At 48.2% G+C, this 20,847-nt stretch overlaps 1 pseudogene; it reads left to right on the top strand.

The window, feature by feature from the left end:
• The first annotated feature begins 19,450 nt into the window (after window positions 1–19,450).
• LOC105080014 (small ribosomal subunit protein uS2-like) lies at window positions 19,451–20,604 on the top strand (annotated as a pseudogene).
• Window positions 20,605–20,847: the final 243 nt, after the last annotated feature.

Genomic DNA, 20,847 nt, shown 5'->3' with positions numbered 1-20,847 from the left:
TCCAGTCCTCATGGTGGAGAAAAGTGTCTGGCCCATTTCCCCTCCTCCGTCTCTCACTGGCCCCACTGACCTTGAAGGGCCACCTCAGATCTGGACCCCAGACAGCGGGGGCCCAAGCCCCTGGCACCCTCCACTCTCTGGTACCTTCATCCACTCTGCACCCCCCGAGACTGTTCAGACTCAGATTCCGGTGGTGAGCCGATGGTCAGTTTTACTTTAACAAGGCAGTATGTTATTTTCTATGCTTTTGGCATCTGTCCTGAGCATGCAATTGTTGTGAGGGTCTTTTCTTGTTGGGTGATTGAACCCTTTCAACAACTCTCCCAACGGACATCACCGTCCATTTCTCAGATGAGGAAATAGGGCCCAGGGAGGGTAACGGGCTCACTCAAGGCTTCCTGACTAAGAAGTGGTGAAGCCTAGATTTGAACCCAGGACTTGCTGACTCCAGTGCCCGTGTTCCTGGCCTTGTGTCCATTTGCATCCCTTCCTACAGGTCCTGCAGGCCACGAAGAGTTTACTGCTCTGTCAGCGAGGGCATAAGCTGTATGGAATGCAGACTGGAAGTCGCAGTGGGCCGAGCGGTACTCTCGAGCCGTTTCCCCGGAGGACAGGGCTCTGATCCTGCTGCTCGTTAGCCAGTCCCTGCAGCTGGGCTCAGCCACGTCAAAGCACTGCTGGAAGAGCCCACCAGGGCGGGCCGACTCTTGCCCAGGGCTGGCGTTTCAGAGGCTTGGCGGCTGCTGTGAACCTGGCAAAGGCACAGGGAAGCCGGCGCTGGTGGGGGGTGGGGGTGGCGAGGATCACAGCAGACAAGTGAGCTGGCCGCGGGCTGCAGACACCCCAGGACCCGCCATGAACTATTGATATGCTTCATTTCATCCCAGCACCGACTCCAGCCTGCAGAGAGAGGCCGGGTCTCCACCTGCCAGAGCATCCAGCAGCCAGGAGTAAAGCCGGTGCAGGCAAACGCTCTTCAGGACTGCGCTGGGCTACCTCGACAAGCGGGATTGGCTGGCCTTGGCTTCCTGGGGGCCTGGAGCAGCAGGTGCTGGAGGCCAAAGAACAATGAATGTGGTGGGGAGTGTTACATTGAGAAACCACTATCTTCACCTTTCTCCCTGTGAGTCAAGCAACAAACCACCCTTCCTGCATTCCCACAGTCAGGTGCTCTCGTCCGTCTGTCGGGCTGAACCCCAGCCTTCAGCAGGAAGGTGGTTTATCAGCTCGGGGCGTGTCCTTGCCGCCTTGTTGACTGAGGGTCAACGACGGCAGAGCCGTCTCCCAAACGGGGTGCCTTCTTTGGTTTATAAAACTGAGCCCTAACACCTTGCTATGTTGGAGAACGCCTCTCATCTCGTTTCCACACTGTTTGGACTTCTGTTTTGAAATTTTGGTGTGAAGACTTTATCAAGGGCCAGGTTTGGGTCAACAGATGCCCCCAGGAAGATGCAGAAAAGGACACGGCAGGACTGGTGGCCTTGCCCTCTCAATGCCTGTTGTTGGGGAAACTGGGATGTTCTCTCTGGATCTCTGTGGGGGTTGGAGGGCCCGGGGGACTGTCCACTTCCCGGCCCCAGCCAAACCCTCAGACAAAGCTGCAGGCGTGAGCATGGGGCTCTGTTTCAGATGTGCTTTGGTGTCATTTGGGGAGAAAGCTGCCCGCTCTTCCATGCAGCCTGGATGGCTCACGGAGCAAATGCTCCTGCAGCGGCCAGCTGTGGACCCGCACCGCCTCCCCAACCCGGGCAGCGCTGCTTCCCCTATTCATGCTGCCATCAGCTGCCCTTTGGGAGAGTGGGAGACTCTGGGTGACCGGCCCTGCCCAACCACGCAAAGGCCTTGGCCACTGCACCAAGGCATTGGCAGCAGGCAGCCCCCCTCCGCCAGCCCCTTTTGTCCACAGCTCATCAGGAAGCAGAGTGAGTGCGTTACTTGGGGAAGTCAGGAGGCACTGGGGAGCCATTTGTTTCAGAGTGGGCTCTGCTGTTCTGCCCGCACCCGAGTGACGGAGCCTGCACTTTGCAGACCGTGATTGGGAAGGGCTGCAACTGGCCTCTTGGCTTCTGAAGGTGCAGGTGATTCAGCCGGGACTGTGAGCAGTCTCTGGTTAAATCATCACCTCGTCATCTCCGTCCTCGCCTCTGCCCGCAGAGATCCCCGCCCCCTACTGCAGCGCCGAGCTGGGACTCTGTCCCTGTCAGGAGCCCTGGGACCGGAATGTGACAAGCCCATAACTCCACGGTGGGGAAACTGAGGCGAAGAGAGGGAAGGTGATTTGCCTGAAGCTGGATCAGAGGGGCCCAGAGCCAGCTCCTGGACCTAGCCTGTGTTCTCAGGCTCCAGAGTTGGTGGCCTCGAGCGTGGCTCTCTGCCTTCAAAGGGGCTGCGGGTAGGGGTGAGGGGGCTGATGGCTTCACCTCCTGAGTGTTTGCTGGGGACTTCTAGGGCTCTGAGGTTGGAGGGAAGGGAACAGGGTTCTGCTGAGAGCACCCCCAACCAAACGTATACAGGGATGAATGAATGATGATGGTGACAATGATGCTGGCAGATGGCTCCCTGTGTGTCTGGGAGCTGTGGTGACCCCGGGGCTGTCCTTGACTCCTCTGCTCCCTCACACCCCGCGTCCAGGCAACAAGTCGCTCTGTTGGTGCCCTGTGTCCTAGGGCAGCACCGTCCAGTAGACCTTTCCACAAGGAGGGACACTGTGCTCTCCAGGGTGGCTACTGACCTCTTGATGGGCAGCTCATGTGACTGAGGAACTGACTTTGTTTTCATTACATTTTAATTAACTTAAATGCCACCTGGGGCTAGTGGCTACCCTACCCGACAGCACGGTTCTAGATTATGTCCAGAATCTCTCCGCCTCTCCCTCTTCTGAGTCACCCACCCTGTTCCAGCTGCCATCACCTCCCCTTGGGCATCCTCATTTCCAGCACGTCTGCTGGAAACCCTGCAGTGCGGCCACCTCCTGAGGCCCTCATGTGTCCCTTGGGCCCCTGGTTATTCTGCGGTTCCTCTGACCTGCACACCCTGCCCCTTCCCCTGCTCTGTTCTGCTGCCCTCACCTCCTTGCTCTTCTCATGCTCCTGCCTCAGGATCTTTGCACTCACGGTCCCCTCAGTCTTCAGGCTCTTTCCTTAGATAGCCACATGGCGTGCTGCCCCTCTTCCTTCAAGCCTCTCCTCAAACTCCATTCTCTCAGAGAGGTGTCTCCTGATGACGTGTAAGGGACAGAGATTAGCAACGCCACCTCCCTTCTCCTGTTAGTGGTTGTGTTTTTCTTCAGAGCATTTACCACCACCTGGCATTTAAGGCTTTTTGACTTCTTATTTCCGACCTCCCCCGACTAGCATGTAAATATCAGATGGCAAGTTTTCCCCTTCCCCTCTGTTTTGCTCATGTTCTGGGACAGCACCTGGCACACAGTAGGTGCTCAATATATGCCAACTGATTGGAGGAAAGGTGATCTCAGTCAATCGCTGCTGTTGCCCAAGAGGAAGGTGTCCTTACCCCCAAGTTACAGGTGAGGAAACTGAGGCTGAGGCTTTGCTTTTAACCTGGGTGCATCCAACTGGGAGGCCCATGTGCACAGCCACCTCGTCCAGCAGTGAGATGGGGTGAGTCATTCCACCTCGGAGCCTCGGTTTCCTTGTCTGGGGGTCTGAATGTCACACTCAGGGTCGTCATAGGCTCTGGGCCCCAAGGGGACTGACCGCAGCCCCGTATCAGGGGAAAGTCTCACCAGATTAGGCAGGACAAGCACTTTCTGCCCTGGCAAACCGTTCCCTGGGCAGATGACAGGAGGGAGGTGTGGGGTGTGGCCAATGGCAGGAGTCGGGGTCTGGTCCAGGAGGTTCTCGTAAAGCACCTTAAGCTGCCAGTCCCTGACTTCCGCACCCCAGCCACTTCCATTTTCTCTGGTGCTGCTCCAGTGTGGCCCAGTCCAGGGGATCCGCTGAGAGAGAAGGACGCTGAGGCTCAGAGAGTTGAGGGGACATGCCCAAGTTCTCCAGGCTCCCAGCCTATGCCCCCATGCCTCGATCTGGGCAGATTTGGCCTGGGTGGGGATGCCTGGAGAACCCTGAGCCCAGTTTCCCGGGGCACCAATGGCCAAGGCTGCAACTCCCACCTGTTCTGTGTCGTCCGGGCGGAAAGATGGGCCTTTTGCTTCCTTTCTGGGTTTCATGGAGGTTTGCAGGCTCTTCTCTTGGGGGACAGTGCTGATCGGCACCAAGATCCTGGCTCCAGCAAACTCCCAGAAACCTGGCCCAGGGGGGCTGTGGGTCAAGGAGACGTCCAGGCCCAGCAGGACGTGTGGCCGCCGTGTTGGGGACACCGTGCCTGACACCAAGCTCTGCTGTGTTCACAGCGTCAGCCCTCCCCGTCTGGGCCCTACCCGCCCCCTCTCAGGCCCACATCCTTGGCCTGATTAGAGGCCGAGAGCAGGAGAAGCCGGACGTCCCAGCTCAAACAGAGAGCAAACCCGCCTTTCCGCCACACTTCCGTTCCAGCCCTCAGTGGCCTGGCAGGCGACCTCCCAGGTCGGGGAGGGCTGTCTGCTTCACTCAGTCTCCTGGCTCAGATGCTAGACTCTTCCTGAAACGTCTTCACATACACACCTAGAAATCACGTTTTACCAATACTGTGGGCATCCCTTAGCCCAGCCAAGTTGACACATAAAATTAACCATTACACGCATCATTTTCACCCAAAGTCCATAGTTTACATTAGGGTTTACACTTGATGCCCGTTTTGTGGATTTGGACAAATGTATAAAGACCCGTAACCGTGGTGATGTTTTCACTGCCCTCAAAACCCGCTGTGCTCTGCCTGTGCAGCGCTCCCTCCCTCCTAATTCCTGGCAACCAGTGAACTTTTTACTGTCCCCACAGTGTTGCCTTTTCCAAAATGTCATACAGTTAGAATCACACAGTTTGTAGCCTTTTCAGATTGGCCGGTCTCTCTTAGTAATACGCCTTTAATATGCCCTGTCTTTCCATGGCTTGCTGGTTCACTTCTTTTTGTGCTGATTAATACTCACTTGTCTGGATGGACCACAGTTTATTTACCCATTCGCCTCCTGAAGGACGTCTTGGTTGCTTTCAAGTTTCGGCAGTTGCGAACGAAGGTTTCATAGACATCTCACTGCGGAGTTTTGTGTGGACGTAAGTTTTCAACTCACTCGGGTCGAAATACCAAGGAGGGTGATCTCTGGATCACGTGGTGAGGATATGTTTAGTTTTGTAAAGAAAAGCTGACAACCCATCTCCCAGAGCGGCTGGGCCATTGTGCACTCCCACCAGCGACGAATGAGAGTCCCCGTTGCCCCACGCCGTCACCGGCATTTGGTGGTGTCAGTGTTCCAGGTTTCGGCCTTTATAATAGGTGCGTGGTGCTAGCTCACTGTTGTTTGGTTTAGAATTTCCTTCATGACATACGATGTGGGGCGTCTGTTTCTGTGTGCATCTTCTTTGCTGAGGTATCTGTTAAATACTTTGACCCATTTAAACATTTTTATTTGTTACTGTTTGCTTTCTTCTCATTCAGTTTTAAGAGTTCTTTTCATATTCTGGGTAACAGTCCTTTATCAGATACAACTTTTTGCAAATGTTTTTCTCCAGGTCTGTGGCCTGTCTTTTCATTCCCTGGACAGCGTCTTTCACAGAGCAGAGCTTTTTAATTTGCATGAAGCCCAGTTTATCACTTTTTTCTTTCCTGGGTCATGCCTTTGGTGCCTGGAAAGTCATCACCAGACCCAAAGCCGTCGAGAGGCTCTCCTGTGCTGCCTCCCAGGAGCCTTACAGGTTTGCCTTCTGCAGGTGGGTCTGCGATCCACTTCGAGTTAATTTTTGTGAAGCGTGTAAGGCCTACGTTTAGTGTCACTTCTTTGCCTGTGGATGTCCAGTCGGTCCAGCACCATTTGTTGAAAAGACTGTCTTTGCCCTAGTTTGTTGCCTCTGCTTCTTTGTCAAAGATCAGTTGACTATATTTGGATGGGTCTATTTCTGGGCTCTCTGTTCTGTTCCGTTGGTCTATTTGTCTATTCTTTCACCAGTAACACTCTGTGTCGAGTGCTGTAGGTTTTCAGTATGTCTTGAATTTGGGTAATGTCACTCTCTAGCTTTGTTCTTCTGTGTTGTGTTGGCTATTCTGAGCCTTCTGCCTCCATGTAAACTTGAGAATTGCTTTATGGATATCCACAAAGTGACTTTCTGGGATTTAGATTGGGATTGTACTGAATCTATAGATCGAGTTGGGAAGAATTGACATCTTGACAATACTGAGTTTTTTCACTCATGAACATTTTATTTAGGGTATTTTAAAATGATATCTTTCATAAGAGTTTCCTTATATAGGCCTTGTGCATATTTTGTTAGGTTTATACCCATATTTCACTTTGCGGGGTGCTAATATAAATGGTTTTGTGCTTTTTGTTTCAAACTCCACTTGTTTATGACCGGGGTAGAAGAGGTGGGGTATATTGGCTTCTTATCCAACAGGTTTTCGTGTCCAGGCACACCTCATTTCACTGGCTTCTCTTTAGAGTGCCTCACGGACAGTGCAGTCTTTCCAAACTGAAGATCTGGGGTGGCCCTGCATCAGTCACGTGTATCAATGCCATTTTCCCAATAGCATTTGCTCACTTCAGGTCTCTGTGTCACATTTTGGTAATTCTGGCAGTATTTCAAACTTTTTCACTATGATTATATTTGTTATGGTGACCTGTGATCAGTGATCTTCGATTTCACTTCTGTTCCTCACTGAAGGCTCAGATGCTGGTCAGCATTTTTAGCATTGAAGTATTTTTAAATAAAGGTATGTACATTGTTTTTCAGACATAATGCTATCGCACACTTAACAGACTACAGTACAGTGTAAACATCACTTTTATAAGCACTGGGAAACCAGAAACAGTGTGTGACTTGCTTTAGGATGACATTTGCTTTATTTTGGTGGTCTGCAACCAAACCTGCAATATCTCCGAGGAATACTTGGATAACCTTGATACAATGATCACTTGTTCTATTTTTTTTTTTTTTTTGTCAACTCTTTTGGAGTTTTCACATGGACAATCCTGTCGAAAAAGTCAGTTTCATTTCTTCCTTCCCAATACCATATCTGTTATTTTATTTTCTTGTTTTATTACATTAGCTAGAACTTCCAATATGATATTGAAAAGGAGTGATGAGAAGGCACATCCTTGCTTTATTCCTGATCTTATGTGGAAAATCTCTAGTTTCTTGCCATGGCATGATGTTAGCTAGAGGTTTTTCATAGATATGCTTTAACAAATTGAGGAGGTTCTTCTCTGTTCCTAGTTTACTGAGGTTTTAAAAATCATAAATGGGTTTTGAGTTGTGTCAGTGATTTTTCTGCATCTATTAATATGATCATGTGATTTTTATTTATCCTGTAGAGGCGGTTGATTACATTAATTGATTTTCAAATGCTGAACCAGCCTTGCATACCTGGGATAAATCCCACTTGGTTGTGATCTATAATTCTTTTTATGCACTGTTGGATTTGGTTTGCTCATATTTTGTTGAGGATTTTTGCATCTATATTTATGAGAGATATTGGTCTGCAGTTTCTTTTCTTGTAATGTTTTTGTCTGGGGTAATGTCAGCCTCAGGGAATGAGTTAGGAAGTATTTCCTCTGCTTCTATCCTCTGAAAGAGACTGTAGAGAATTGATATAATTTCTTCCTTAAATGTACCAGGGACCCATCTGGGTCTGGTGCTTTCTGCTTTGGAAGGTTATTAATCATTGACTCAATAATCTTTAATAGATAGAGTCCCTTTAAGATTGTCTATTTCTTCTTGTGTAAGTTTTGGCAGATCGTGTCTTTGAAGGAATCGGTCCATTTCATGTAGGATATCAAATCTGAGGGCATAGAGTTGTTCACAGTATTCTGTGATCCATCGTTCATGGTATTCATTTTAATGTCTGTGGGATCTACAACGATGTTCTGTCTTTCGTTTCTAATGTTAATAATTTGAGTCATCTTTCTTAGTTAGCCTGGCTAGAGGCTTATTGATTTTATTGATCTTTTCAAAAAACCAGGTTTTGGTTTTATTGATTTTTCCCCATTGAATTCTTGCTTTCAATTTCATGGATTTCTGCTCTAATTCTTATTATTTATTTTCTTCTGCTGACTTTGGATTTGATTTGATATTCTTTTTTATTTTCCCAAGGTAGGAGCTTAGATGATCGATTTTATACCTTCCTTTCTTTTGTAATACACACACTCAATGCCACACATTTCCCATCAGGTACTGCTTTCGCCGTATCCTACACATTTTGATACATTATGCTTTCATTCTCATTTAGTTCAAAATAGAATTGATCCTTGAGCAATGCAGGGGTTAGGGTTGCTGATCACCTCACAGTTGAAGATCTGCACATAACTTTACAGTGGTTTCTCCATATCCACTCTTGCACATCCACAGATTCAACCAACCGTAGATGGTGTAGTACCATATGCACTGTAGTATGTATGCACTGAAAAAAATCCATATTTAAGTGGACCTGTGCAGTTCAAACCTGTATTGTTTAACAGTCAACTGTATTTTTAAATTTCTCTTGAGATTTCTCTTTAGACTCATGTGTGATTTAGAAGTGTGCTGTTTAATCTCCAAGTGTTTGGGGATTCTCTAGTATTCCTTTGATTTTTGATTTCTGGTTTAATTCCACTGTGGTCTGAGAACAGACATTGTATGATTTCTATTCTTTAAAATTTGAGAAGATGTATTTCATGCCCAGAAGTGGTCTATCATGATGAACGTCTTGTGTGAGCCTGAGAAGGGTGTGTGATCTACTCCTGTTGGATGAAGTAGTCTGCAGATGTCAATTTTATCCACTGATTGATGGTACCATTGAGTTCAGCTATCTTTTTACTGATTTTCTGCCTGCTGGGTCTGTCCATTTCTGACAGAGGGGTGTTGAAGTCTCCAGCTATGATGGTGGATTCATCTGTTTCTCTTTGAATCTCTATTACTTTTTTCCTCATATATTTTGGTGCCCTGTTGTTAGGCGCACACGCATTAGGGATCGTTACGTCATCCTGGAAAACTGACTCCTTTATCATCAAGTACTGCCCTTCTTTATCCCTGATAACAGTCTTTGCTTTGAAGTCTGCTTTGTGTGAAATCAGCTAGCTACTCCCATTTTCTTTTGATTAGTGTTAGCTGGTATATTTTCCCCATCCCTTTACTTTTAATCTATTCATGTCTTTATGTTTAAAGTGAGTTTCTCTTTAGACAACATATAGTTGGCTCTTATTTTTTCATCCACTCTACCTATCTCTGTCTTTTATTGGTACACTTAGACTATTGACATTCAAAGTGATGGGTTTTTTGTTTGTTTGTTTGTTTTGTTTGTGGGGAGGGAAGAAATAATTAGGTTTACTTGTTTATTTATTTAATGGAGGCACTGGGGTTTGAACCCAGGACCTCATGCATGCTAAGCATGTACTCTACCCCTGAGCTAGACCCTCTCCCCTTAAAGTGATTATTGATATAGTTGGATTAATATCTACCACATTTGTTACTGCTTTATAATTGTTACCTTTGTTCTTTGTTACTATTTTTGTTTTATACTCTTTTTTTGCCTTTTGTGGGGGTTTGTTTTTTCTTTTTTTTTGACTAAATGTACATATTAATTAAGTACTTGATATTTGGAGATTTTCGTGTTAGAGTAACTATTCTCTTTTTCCCCCCAGCTTTACTGAGGTATAACTGATGGGGAAAATTTTAACTTAAAAATTAAAAAAATAAATTTAAGGTGTAAAACATGATGATTCAATATACGTATATATTGTGAAATGATTACCACAATAAAGTTAGTTAACACATCCATTACCTCACATAGTTATCTTTTTTTGGGGGGGTGATAAATTTCAATATATAATACAGTATTGTTAACTGTAGTCACTGTGCTGTACACTAGATCCCCTGTAGTTACCCGTCTTATACCTGAAAGCTTATATGCTTTAACCAACATCTCCCCATTTCCTCCACATCCCAACCACCATTTGACTCTCTGCCTCTATGATTTCAACTATTTTAGATTCCACGTCTAAGTGAGAACATACGGCGTTTGTCTTTCTCTGTCTGACTTATTTCCCTTAGCATGATGTTCTCCAGGTTCATCTACATTGCTGCAAATCTGCCTTTTGTGGTTCGAACTGAGCATTTTATATGATTCCATTTTGCCTCCTTTCCTACCATATCAGTTATATTTCTTTTTTCAGTGGTTGCCCTAGTTTGCAACATACAAACATAGCTCTAACCCACTCCACTTTCAAATGGCACTACGCCACTTGAGGGTGGTATGAGCGCCTTGTAGTAACAAAGTAACCCTAATTCCTCCTCCTGTTTTTGTATCATTGCTGTCATTTACTTCACTTACATATAAGCATATATTACATATACAATCAAATGCTTTGTTAGTGTTATTATTTTGAACCAATTGTTATCTGTTGGGTCAAGGTTAAGGGTATGAAAAATAAAAGGTTTTACCTTACCTGGCGTTGATCCATGTTTCTGACTTATTCTCCTTCTCGCTAAAGAACTACTTCTCGTGCGTCTTGAACGGGAAGTCTACCAGCAACAAATTCCCTCAATTTTTGTTTGTCTGAGAAAGTCTTTATTTCTCCTTTCACCTCTGAAGGGTAATTGCACAGAGCACAGATTTCTAAATTTGTGGGGGGTTTTGTCTCAGCAGTTTAAATGTTTCACTTCACTCTTGTCTTTCGTGGTTTCTGAGGAGTTGGATGTAATTCTTTTTTTTTTGTAGTTGTTATTTTTTTTAATTGAAGTACAGTCAGTTACAATGTGTCAATTTCTGGTGTCCAGCGCAATGTCCCAGTCATGCATATATAAATATATATTCGTTTTCACATTCTTTTTCATTAAAGGCATTACAAGATATTAAATATAGTTCCCTGTGCTGTACAGAAGAAGTTTGGTTTTTTATCTATTTTTATATGCACTGGCTGTCATTTGCGATGTAATTCTCATCCTTGTTAGTAAGGACGTAAGGATGTAATTCTTAGACTTGCTCTTCTGCAGGTAAGGTGCTTTTTGTCCTCTAGCTTCCTTCAGGATTTTTTTTCTTTGTCTTTGCTTTTCTGCAGTTTGAAAGTGAAATGCCTAGGTGTGGATTTTGGGGGGCATTTATCCTGCTTGGTGTTCTCTGCACTTCCTGGAGCTGTGACTTGGTGTGTGACATTAATTGGGGAAATTCCCAGTCATTATTGTTTCAAATAATTCTCCTGTTCCATTCTCTCACTCTGCTCCTTTCGGCATTCCCAGTTACGCACACGCTGTACCTTTGTAGTTGTCCTGCGGTCCTTGTGTGTTCTGTTCTTTTCTCTTTTTCTGAGTTCTTGTTTTCTCTGCCTGAGGATTCTATTGATGTACCTCGAGCTCCGAGATTCTTCCCTCAGCCCTGTCCAGTCTACTGATAAGCCCCTCAAAGGCATTCTGCATTTGCATCCCAGTGTGTTTGAGCTCTTGCATTTTGTTTGGGTTCTTTCTCAGGATTTCCGTCTCTCTGCTTACATTGCACCTCTGGTCCTGCACGCTGTGTGCTTTGTCCATTAGACCTTTAGCATATTAATCATAGCTGTTTTAAATTCCTGGGCTGATCATTCCAACCTGCCTGCCATGTCTGAATCGGGTTGTGATGCTCGCTCTGTTTCTTCAAACTGATTTTTTGTCTTTCATGTGCCTTGTAATCTTTTTCTCACTAGCCAGACATGATGTACTGGGTAAAAGAAACTTCTGTAAATAGGCCTTTAGTAATGTGCTGGGGAGGCATGGAGGAGGGAAACAATTCTGCAGCCTGTGAGTAGGTCTCAGGCCGCAGTGAGCCTGTGCCTCTGGACTGTGAACTTCACAAGTGCTGCTTCTTCTTCTTTTTTTTTTTAATTGAAGTACAGTCAGTTACAGTGTGTCAGCTTCTGGTGTCCAGCACAATGTCCCAGTCATGCATATACATACATATATTGTTTTCATATTCTTTTTCATTAAAGGTTATTACAAGAAATTGAACATAGTTCCCTATGTTCTACAGAATAAACTTTTTAAAAAGTCTATTTTTATGTATAGTGGTTAACATTTGTAAACCTCAAACTCCCAAATTTATCCTTTCCCCGGTAACCGTAAGATTGTTTACTGTGTCTGCAAGTCTGTTTCTGTTTTGTAGATGAGTTCATAGTGTCCTTAAAAAAAAAAAGGACACAAGTGATTCTTATCCTCCCCCTCACCCCTTAGATGGAACAGGATGGCTAGATGAGGCTGGAGTTGGAAATCTCCCCTTTCACAAATCGGTTAAGCTCTGATAAACCCCCGCAGACTAGGCTCTGTTTAAGCAGATTCCCCTGAGAGCTGGCCTTGTTAAGGACAATATTCTGGTGTATTTCACGATGGTTCCTTTCCCCCTTCCTGCTGGAAGCACAAGGAGGTTTTCCCTCCAATGTTCACTAGTGAGAAGCAGATTGAGCCCCTGGAGGCAAAAGTAACGAACATGTGAGGACTCGACTCCCACTGGGCCCCTCTGGAGTTTCAGCTCTGGGACTTGTCCACACTGAGCCTCCAGCAGGCCGTCAGTTCCGGTCCGAGTCCCCCTCCCTGGTGCCGGTTCCTGTAGAACTTGGTGCTCTCATGAGCCGTGGGTCTCCAAATTCACCTGTCAGTGCCCTCAGTGGGGGGGGGGGGGCGACAGTTTGCCTAGTGACCTCACTTCTTTGACAAATCTAACGGGAGTCGCTGATTTTCTGGCTTGTTCAGTTTTTCACTTGTTAGGACTGAGTGGCAACTTTCAAGCTTCTGTGCCGAACTGGAAGTCTGGGATTTGGTTCTGAATGGTTCCTCTAGGCTTTGGGGCGGAGGACGGGTTGGCTGTGGTGTTGGTGGGCTGAGTGGTGAGGGGCTATTGCAGGGTGACCTGAGACATTTCCCTCTGCCATTCGTAGACCCCACAGGCACTTTCCAGTGCTCTGGCCACATTCCTGGAATCCTCTGGGGGTTTCAGGGGACATCCCCCGGTGCTCCCCCCACCGGCTTCCAGCTTCCTCTTCCCAACAGGTGGGAAGTTCTGTAGGTCAGAGTCTCCATCTCCCAGCCCCAAGGATGCCCTTGTTCTCAGTGGTCCCCACCTGCCTCCTAAAGCAAGAATCCTCGAGGCTAAGCTCTGTGGCAGGTGGGGCATGTGAGAGAGGAAGGAAGAAGGGAGTGAATTGGGAGATGGTACAAAACGTCTGCCTTCCCATTACAGCTTCAGGCCTCTGAAGGCAAGACAGGGGTTTTATCTGCCTGTCCCTGGGGCTTGGGGCAGAGCCTGGGGCCAAGTCATAGAGCAAACACACCCAGTAAGGGCACTGTCAGGACTCCAGGATGTGGAGCAAACCGCAAGTCTCCTTCCCATCTCTCCCCAGGCCCGGCATCTCCTCCTCTCCTTGGCCACCCTCTTTCTAGGGGCTTCTGACCCCGGGAAGCCTTGTGGGGCCTCCCCAGTGAGAAGCCCTGGTGTGGGCTTCCCTCCCTCCTGCACCCGCCTTGTCGCAGTGTGGTTACTTAATGCAGCGTCTGATGATTTGTTCATTTCTGTCTCTTGCACTAGACCTGGGGGGTGTTTCCTCCACGTTCTACGTTCTCAGTATCTGGAGGGAGGCTCACCCTTGCAGGTGCTCAGCAAACTGTGTTGAATAAAGGAACAGATGTGAAACAAATGGGTAAAACTGATAATGGCTAAAGTCACTTGGTGGAGACTCCAAGGCGGAAGACTGTTCCCTGCCCCGCGGGGTCCCGTTTGCCACGCTGATGCTCTGGCGAATAGCGGGTGCTGGTCCGCGGGGGGCTGTGCTGTGCTTCCATGCCCCGTCACTCACTCCAGGGACAGACTCTGAAGACCTCCCCACTGTCTGCTCTTAGGGTCCCGGCTGCTTCCCGGGGAAGTGGGAATTACGGAGACGTGAATCCTCTGCCAGACCCGGGCTGTCCTGATAAATACGTTCTTCCAGTGTGGGCCCCAGAGAATGTACTGTTCTTGCAATATGGTCTCCAGAACATGAGTCACAACTTACAGAGAAAACAAGCCACAGATCCCGCTGCGGAAGCTTCCGGCATCGGGATTCGGCGGGAGGCCTGAGGTCCCATCTAGCCCTGGTGGGCCAGCTGTGAAGAGCTTGGGCTCTGGAGTCGGATGATTTGGCTTGAAGTGCCAGCCCTGCCACTGCCTGAAGGGGGTCTAGGCTGCCGGGCGCCTCTGCTTCTAGTCTATGCTGTGGGGACTGAAATCTCTGCCCTTCGTTGCAGCGGCTGCAGCCCGCGCCCTGGGACCCTAGGCAGCTCCCTTCCCTCTGCCGGGCAGTTTCTGCACCTGCAAACTGTGGATAATGACGATTATTCTCCCAGGTTGCTGGGGGTGCCCAGTGAAGTCATTATTAGTAACAGAGATGATAGCGGCAGTTGGTCACTTGTGTTAAGGACTCACCAGGCACCGGGTGCTATTCAAGCCACCTTGGTGTCCCCATTTTACAGATGAGGAAACTGAGGCACAAGGCATTATATGAGCTGCCCAGGGTCCCGTGGCTGGAGGTTTGGGCAGCGGAGCTTCACCGCCAGAACCCTGTCCCGCCCGCTCCGAGAGGATGTGAGACAGGGCAGCAGCCTCCCGAAGCCCCGAGAGCCGAGGGTGGGCTGAACTCCCGCCTCCCTCCCGGCCTCACCCTCAAGCCTGGCGTAGCACCCCTCAAAGTCACTGCCTCTTGCGGGGCCTCAGCTCTCTTTCCCTGGCTCTCCCTGCCTCCGGGGCCCCCTCTGCGTCTCAGCCTCCCGGCAGCGCTGCCTCCAGGGCGGGGTGGGTCTGGCTGGGCCGGCAGCCCGGGCAGCAGCTCCATTAAGCCCAGCTGGAGCAGGCCCTGGGCCTCACAATTCTCTGGGGGCCTGCAAAACTGTTTTCATTTTAATTTCTTTTAGAATCAAAAGGAAAAAGATAAACACAATAATATGAATCCAGCCTGGATTATATTTGTCTTTGTACCAGTGCAGCTGTAAAATATAATTAAATTTTTTTTTAAGAGTAAAAGGGGCCCACAAAGGCAAAAGCGCCTCAAGTTTCCAAAAGTCACCATGTGGCCCAGACTGCAGTGTCTCCCATCACATCCAGGAACACTCATGGCCAGCCCTGCACCCTCCCCAGCCTCTTTCCTTGGCCCTAATGCTCCAGATCCACCTCCCACCGGCAGTAGTTCTGTCTCCAGCCGTGGCTCCCTGGACCCCCTGACACTCCCCTCCTGTCTGGGTCTGTCCAGCCTTCATGTATCACCCCCTCGGAGACCTCCTCTGACTGTGCTGCCCCGGCCCCTGGGGCCCTGGCCCCCGTGGCCCCGCTGCCCGCCTCGCAGCTGCGCTGGCTGTTTATGCATCAGCTGTTCCCACTGGTCTCTGAGCAGCTCCAGACTCACGAGGGTTCTGGTCACTGAGTCACTCCTCCCAGGCCATGACCTTGGTGGGGCTGAGGAGTACTGGGAGGAGGTGAGGGTGTGGGGACAGGTGAGGAGGGTCCAGGGAAGAGGAGGGAGGGGTGGGAGGTGACCCTGAAGCCGATAATAGCTCTCACTGCTGGCGCCCCCCCCCCCCAGGAGCTGGTCCCTGAGGAGACAAGTAAATAAGCAGGTCTTTCCAAACCAGAGGCCTGAGGGCAGTGGCGGAGTAAGACCTGGGGGCTGGGGGAGCCCAGTGGAAGAGCCCCATCCCTGGCCAAGGGTCTGACGGGACCTGAATGACAAGTAGGGGTTCCGGGCACAGGGGTCAGCACGTGCGAAGGTGCAGACATGCGTGCTGCGGTAGGCCTGCGCGGGGGGAGGGCACCCAGTGTCCACCTGCAGCGCGGGAGAGCATGAGGGCCGCCTGCAGACGTTTGTGGGAGAATGTCACTGTGCTCACACCACCTTCCTTCACTAAGAACAGAGCGTTGTCCATCCTTGTCCTCAAATAGCCACTGATGCCTACTGCAGGCTTGGCCTTGAGAGGGTGCTGGGGACACCGAGGTGGCTCTGCCCCAGGTCTCCAGCTGGTGGGGGAGACACACGGGTGGTGAGGCCATCGGCTATGCCTGCAAAGAGCTTTGGAGGTGGAAGGGGAGCTGCATTTGGAGGTGTGTGTTTGGTTTGGAGGTTGGTGGTTAGAGGGTGTGGGGACGCTTCCTACAGGAGGGGCAAGGGGGCTGTTCTCGAGCAATCAGCAGAGGGCCCCTGGGGGTGCCTGCAAAGTGGGGGTGCCCCTGAGTAGAAGCACAGGGGCAAGAAAAGAAGGGAGACTGTGGGCCAGAGTGAATTGGAGATGGTGCTGGGAACACCTTGGGCAGAGGCATGGCAGGTGGCAGAGGGGAGGAGGAAGCGGGGTGAGGTTGAGGGGGCTGCTGGCGAGCTTCATCTCAGACTCTGAATTTCTAAACGAGCAAAGCCACTTCCTGGTAGGGTAGGGGATGCGATCAGAGCAGGGAGAAAAGAGCTTGGATTTGGAGGGTCTCCAAGACGGGATCTGGGCCCAGCTAGTAAGGGAAGATGTTAGACCCCATGCCTCGGGGTGGGTTTCCACAGCAGCAGACCCTGCAAGGATGTGAATGCAAGCTTATTTCATAGGTGATGAGTGGGGAACTGTGATGGGAAGGCAAGGAGGATGCAAAGGGAGCTTTTCCAAGAAGTCACTCCAGGAAGCGGGTGCCCGGAGGCTAGGCCCACAGGGGTCTCCGGGGTACAGCATAGTGCGCAGCACAGCTGACTGCTTGAGGGTCGAGGGAGCTGGAGTCACGGGCTGAAGGCTGATGGACTTCCTGTCATCTGGACCACTCCACGCTGCAGCTGGGTGGACACTGATGTCTGGAGAAGCTGCAGGTGAAGGGTCCAGGTGAGTACAGTTGGAATCTGTTGGGTCAGCATGCTGGGGACGGTGAGGACCAAGGGATATGGGGAGTGATGACTGTATCATCCGCACCCTGACTGGAGAACTCAGGGCCCCGCCCCCTGGCAGAGCCTGGGGGACTGTTGGGAACCTTCCCTGTGAGCAGTGGGGGTGGGGTGAGGGGAACCTGGACAGAAGGGCCTTGGACAACCTCTCTGAGCGTCCCGTGTCCCACGGGGGGTCTACAGAAATAGCAGGAGAGGCGTGGATGTGGATGAAACAGGAGGGAGAATCCTAGAAAAATTCTGGGGTCAGGGCCAGAATTTCCTAAAAAATCCGGATCCGGGGAGGTTATGGCCATCCTCATGAGTGCTACATGGCTCCTATAATTGGTTGAAGAGTGTCCTCCCAAACTACGTCCCTCTGAAAGCTCAGAAGATGCCCTCATTTGGAAATAGGGTTGTTGCAGGTGTAGTCAGCTAAGATGAGGTCCTACTGCCACTTAAACAAACCGATCACTAGAAATGAAATCAAATTAGCAATAAAAAACCTCCCTACCAATAAAAGTCCAGGACCGGATGGCTTCACTGGGGAATTCTATCAGACTTACAAAGAAAAACTCATACCAGTCCTTCTCAAACTCTTCCAGAAGATTGAAAAGGAGGGAATACTCCTAAACTCATTCTATGAAGCCACATCACCCTGATACCAAAACCAGGTAAAGACACTACCAAAAAAGAGAATTACAGACCAATATCACTGATGAACATAGATGCAAAAATCCTCACCAAATTGTTAGCAAATAGAATCCAACAGCAAATAAAAAAGATTATACATCATAATCAAGTGGGGTTCATCCCAGGGACACAAGGGTGCTTCAACATAAGCAAATCAATCAATGTAATACATCACATCAACAAGAGAAAGGACAAAACCACATGAACATCTCAATAGATGCAGGAAAAGCTTTTGATAAAATTCAACACTCATTTATGATAAAAATTCTCGCCAAAGTGGGTATAGAGGGAACATATCTCAACATAATAAAAGCTATATATGACAAACCTACAGCCAGCATAGCACTCAATGGTGAAAAACTCAAAAGTTTCCCACTAAAATCTGGGACAAGACAAGGCTGCCAACTATCACCACTCCTATTCAACATAGTCTTGGAAGTCCTAGCCACAGCAATCAGGCAAGAGAGAGAAATAAAAGGGATCCAAATTGGAAAAGAAGAGGTAAAAGTGTCACTGTATGCAGATGACATGATACTATATATAGAAAACCCTAAAAAGTCCACACAAAAACTACTAGAAATAATCAAAGAATTCAGCAAGGTAGCAGGTTACAAGATTAACGTTCAAAAATCAGTTGCATTTCTTTACACTAAAGATGAATCAACAGAAGAAGAAAGTAAAGAAACAATTCCCTTTAAAATAGCACCCAAAGTAATGAAACACCTATGAATAAATCTAACCAAGGAAGTGAAAGACTTTTACATGGAAAACTATAAAACACTGATTAAGGAAATTAAAGAAGACTTAAAAAAATGGAAAGATATCCCATGCTCCTGGATTGGAAGAATCAATATTGTTAAAATGGTCACACTGCCCAAGGCAATCTACAGATTGAATGGAATCCCTATCAAATCACCCAGGACATATTTCATAGAACTAGAACAAATCATAATAAAATTTATATGGAACCACAAAAGACCTAGAATTGCCAAAGCATTACTGAAGAAAAAGAAAGAGGCTGGAGGAATAACTCTCCCAGACTTCAGACAATACTATAGAGCTACGGTAATCAAAACAGCATGGTATTGGTACAAAAACAGACATATGGACCAATGGAATAGGATAGAGAGCCCAGAAATGAAGCCACAAACTTTTGGTCAACTCATCTTCGACAAAGGAGGCAAGAATATACAACGGAATAAAGACAGTCTCTTCAGCAAATGGTGTTGGGAAAACTGGACAGCAGCATGTAAAGCAATGAAGCTAGAACACTCCCTTACACCATACACAAAAATAAACTCAAAATGGATCAAAGACTTAAACATAAGACAAGATACAATAAACCTCTTAGAAGAAAATACAGACAAAACATTATCTGACATACATCTCAAAAATGCTCTCCTAGGGCAGTCTACCCAAGCAACAGAAATAAAAGCAAGAATAAACAAATGGGACCTAATTAAACTTACAAGCTTCTGCACAGCAAAGGAAACCATAAGTAAAACAAAATGACAGCCTGCAGAATGGGAGAAATTTTTGCAAATGAAATCGACAAAGGCTTGATCTCCAGAAAATACAAACAGCTCATATGACTTAACAAGAAAAAACAAACAACCCCATACAAAAGTGGGCAGAAGACCTACACAAGCAATTCTCCAGTGAAGACATACAAATGGCCAATAGGCACATGAAAAATGCTCAATATCACTAATTATCAGAGAAATGCAAATCAAAACTACAAGGAGGTATCACCTCACACCAGTCAGAATGGCCATCGTTCAAAAGTCCACAAATGACAAATGCTGGAGAGTCTGTGGAGAAAAGGGAACCCTCCTACACTGATGGTGGGAATGCAGTTTGGTGCAGCCACTGTGGAAAACAGTATGGAGATTCCTCAAAAGACTAGGAACAGACTTACCATATGACCCAGGAATCCCACTCCTGGGCTTATATCCAGAAGGAACCCTACTTCAAAATGACACCGGAACTTTTTCTGCGCTACCTGGAGGGGGGTCCTTACGGCGTTGTTCTGGATTCCCATCGTAACTTAAAGGGAAACTTTCACAATGTCTGGAGCACTTGATGTCCTGCAAATGAAGGGGGAGGAAGTCCTCAAATTCCTTGCAGCAGGAACCCACTTGGGTGGCATCAACCTGGACTTCCAGATGGAGCAGTACATCTACAAAAGGAAAAGTGATGGCATCTACACCATAAATCTGAAGAGAACCTGGGAGAAGCTTCTGTTGGCAGCTCGGGCCATTGTTACCATTGAGAACCCAGCTGACGTCAGCATTGTATCCTCCAGGAAGACTGGCCAGGGGGCTGTGCTGAAGTTTGCTGCTGCCACTGGAGCCATGCCTACTGCTGGCCGCTTCACGCCTGAAACATTCACTAACCAGATCCAGGCAGCTTTCCAGGAGCCGAGACTTCTGGTGGTTACCGACCCCAGGGCTGACCACCAGCCTTTCACCGAGGCATCTTACGTTAACCTGCCTACCATCGCCCTGTGTAACATGGACTCCCCTCTGCGCTATGTGGACATTGCCATCCCGTGCAAAAACAAGAGAGCTCACTCAGTGGGTCTGATGTGGTGGACGCTCGCCCGGGAGATGCTGCGTATGTGCAGCACCGTCTCTTGGGAACACTCGTGAGAGGTCATGCCTGGTCTCTACTTCTACAGAGATCCTGAAGAGATTGAAAAGGAGGAGCAGGCTGCAGCTGAAAAGGCCATGACCAAGGAGGAATTTCAGGGTGAATGGACGGCTCCCGCTCCCAAGTTCACTGCTACTCAGCCTGAGGTGGCAGACTGGCCCGAAGGCGTGCAGGTGCCCTCTGTGCCTATTCAGCAGTTCCCTACTGAAGACTGGAGCACTCAGCCTGCCACTGAAGACTGGTCTGCAGCTCCCACTGCTCAGGCCACCAAATGGGTTGCAACAACCACGGAGCGGTCATAAGCTGTTCTTTCCACAAACTCTTAAAATGGAAATAGGTTGATGGAAAATAAAGTTTCTAAAAATTAAAAAAAAAAAGACACCTGCACCCCAATGTTCATAGCAGCACTATTTACAATAGCCAAGACATGGAAACAGCCTAAATGTCCATCAACAGATGACTGGATAAAGAAGATGTGGTATATTTATACAATGGAATACTACTCAGCCATAAAACCTGACAACATAACACTATTTGCAGCAAAG

The sequence above is a fragment of the Camelus bactrianus genome, chromosome 6 (assembly GCF_048773025.1).
Source record: "Camelus bactrianus isolate YW-2024 breed Bactrian camel chromosome 6, ASM4877302v1, whole genome shotgun sequence".
Lineage (NCBI taxonomy): Eukaryota > Metazoa > Chordata > Mammalia > Artiodactyla > Camelidae > Camelus > Camelus bactrianus.
This window is presented reverse-complemented; position numbering and strand designations above follow the sequence as displayed.